Consider the following 3,461-nt stretch of genomic DNA (forward strand, 5'->3'; position numbering starts at 1 on the left):
TTCGACTCGATCACAATTTTGTTAATGTGAAGAGAAATCTGAGAATACCGAGAGCTCAGTTAGGCTAACCAGGAGTTGAGTCCCTTCTTGGGAACTGCTGCCCGGACCTTATGATATTACGTACGCTCATTTAGGGTGAAATTCTATTGCCCATCATAAAGGGTGAAAGTATCATCTCGCGGAACGGTTTCCAGGAATCAAAAGAAAATTAACCAAAAAAAAATTAATTAAGTTCCTATAGTATTTCTCAGTGTATTCTGTTGCAATCTGGTTTAAATTATTTAAGTATGTTAATGTGTAAAAAAATTTAATTTAGTTCGTGATTGTTGTTTTGAAATTGCCGTCAACACTTACAATAATTTGTTGTGTGTACAGTGAAGAACACCCAACTCAGATAAGTAAATATGTGTTGTGGACATAATGTTAGTGTTGCTAGTAAATAAACAAATAAATAAACTTAATAGTGACACACCTTACTCCGTTGTATTAAATATGTTTCCCTTTACAGTTATTCCATCATTATTGTCTAGATTTTTCTTACCAGTTCCAAAAACACTGCCCTAAAATTTGCTAATAATCGCAGTCCAGTGCTGGACATAGGTCTGGGCATAGGCGTGTAGTACCCATCTGCTGTCAGCAGCCTTTCGCAGATCGTGGCTACATCTAGCCGGAGGGTGTCCTACACTACGTTTGCCGAGCCGTGGTCTTCACTCAAGGAGAAGCAATCTGAAGTGGCAGTGGGCCGGCCATATCTGTCGAAAAACCGATAACCGATGGAGGAAGCGAGTTCTTGAGTTCTACAGTTGGTTCAAATTTGCAGTCCGCAATTGACAATTTAATGTAACTTAATCTGAGGCTAAGTGAAGATATATATTTTCCTATATTTATTATATTATTTCCTTTTCCTTACTATAATAAAACCACACGTGATCATTTGTCAAAAGTGTTTTTATCATACGAAAGTGAAAAAAATATACGAATTACATGTAACAAATTATGATTATAATTCTCCTATTTAAGCTTAAAAAGTTATCGACAATTTCGTTCCTACAATGTTCAAACGTCTATCCTCCGATTATCGTTTACACAAATGTGGTGTTTAATACAAAAACACAAAGTGGCCTAACGTTTAATTAAAAGGATATTTATCCTTTATTTCATTCATTCGTGGACTTTTTTGAAGTAAGAGTGAACGGTATCTTCCTGACAAGTATGCTCAATCCTCAACTGCATCTTCACTTGCAAACAGAGAAGATTGTTATCAAGCAAATCAAAATATGCCTGATTATTAAAACGTTGCTCCTATAATGTGGTGCACTTAATGAAGCATCCAATAAAAATTTAAAATTTGAAGATCTCGTTGGCCCAATCCCGGTTTCGGTACATGATAGAACCATATTTGGAAAGTGAACTTTTGAAAATTGAGTCTGCTCATACGTGAGGCGCACTATAAGTTTCCGGAATGAATAAGAAAAAAATAGTATAAATGGTCAGAAATTAATTTTCAGTTAATGCACTTTTTCATACGAATGAACCAATTTTGAAAACATTTAAGCCTGTTCTGTGACAATCTCTGAAACATATTTATCATACTCTTCGACAGCCTCTACAGGTGATGAAAATCGTAGACCGCGTAACTGGTTCTTAATTTTTGGAAATAAATAAAAGTCACAAGGTGCCAGGTCGGGGCTGTACGTGAGACGGCTCATAAGGTCAACGTTGGTCACCTTCAAAAATTCACTTGTCTGCCTGGCCGTGTAAGAACTGGCATTATCGTAATGCAAGATGATACGGCGTTTACGGTTTTTTTTACAGAGTTTGTCAATAACTCCGGCATGCAAATGGTCGTGTACCAATCACTATTCATGGTACAACGATTCTCTAATGCACAGTAGCCACGTGTCCAGTTTTATTAAAAAAAGAAGCAATCATTCGCTAACAGGCACTTTGCACGCGCGCCACTTTGGTTGGTTTCGGCTCATCTCGAAAGACCCATACGCTAGATTGCTGATTTGTTTTGGGATCGTAACTATAAATCCATGTTTCGGCACCTGTTACTATGTCCCATACCAAATTTAACGCCCCTTCGTTGAATCTGGTAAGCATGGCATTGCACCAAGTGACGCGATCCGTTTTTTTAGCCTCAGTCAAATTGTGTGGGATCCACCAAGAGCACAGTTTTTTCACACCCAAATGTTTGTGTAGTATTGATTGTATTTGACTCATGCCTATGCCTAAAGATGCTCGAATCTCATGGTATGTCACATGCCTGTCTGTTTTCATCATACGGCGCACAGCATCGATTTTTTGTTGTTCACAGCAGTGGACGGGCGACCATCACGAAATTCGTCACTGAGATTTATACGACCACGTTTGAATTCCTACAAACCAGCTATAAATAGTCTTTCATGGTGATTTATCGCCAAAAGCAGTTTGAAGCCGAGCGAAGCTCCGCTGATCTGTTAAATTACGCTTAAAGTCGTAGAAAATCATACTACGAAAATTTTCACGAGTTAAATGGTGATGTAGACAATCAATTTCTAAAATGACGCCACAATGTAAAAACAAGTAGCAGCCAGATGAAACAAACTGTATTCTACAGCTAAAGGGTGCTATTTTCAAATGTGGTAATTACCTTTTCAATATTGTTTATGTAAGTGGCCAGTTCCGGAAACTAGTGCGCCCTATGTAGTACACAAAATTACTAGTAGATAATTGATGTGGCCATCTAGTGCATTATTATGTATATATCAGATTCTGAATTTTTCATTTGCGGAATAATCCGCCTCTTTTTCTCTCTCACTGCGCACGATTCGCTCATAAGTCACTAATCACCCGATAAATGTGTACTTGTAACAATCTTGTTTGATTTACAGTTAAGTACCATGATACCTAGATGCGAGTTCTTTTTTGGTTAGACAAAAATCTTAATTATCATAGTTACATTGATAAAATTGATGTAAGAGAATTCATATTTTTATGAGTTACGTAGACTTCATCATCATAAGCCAGTGCAAGCCACTGGTCATAGGCCTCTCCCAATGTACGGACAACGGCACACCAGACTACACATTTTTGTTCGAAAATCGCCTCCAGTGCAACGGAACAAGATACGTCAATGTGTAGCTTGATGTGCTGGCGTATGTACGCCATTTAGTCCTGTCCTCAGCTAATCGGATCCATCTCATCATCAACTGGCCAGATTAGTAGCAATAGAGCTCCGTGTGAAAGAGTTCGCCGAGGGAAGCTTATTTATTTCTGCCGCCAAGAAGTAAAGTGAGCTTTACTGCGTTCTGGTTTTGAAGGGTAAGCATGCTGGTGAAATAACGCACAAGCACACACTTGCGATTTAAAGTTCTGAGTTGCACTGTAACTGTTAAGGACAGGCATGTGGCTTACTATCAGGCGCACGACTTGTTCGTCCCGTCACTTGATTTTATAAAAAAAGAAGAAGAGAGCAT

Source organism: Hyposmocoma kahamanoa, unplaced genomic scaffold (assembly GCF_003589595.1).
Source record: "Hyposmocoma kahamanoa isolate Upper Pololo Valley unplaced genomic scaffold, ASM358959v1 97, whole genome shotgun sequence".
NCBI classification, from domain to species: Eukaryota; Metazoa; Arthropoda; class Insecta; order Lepidoptera; family Cosmopterigidae; genus Hyposmocoma; species Hyposmocoma kahamanoa.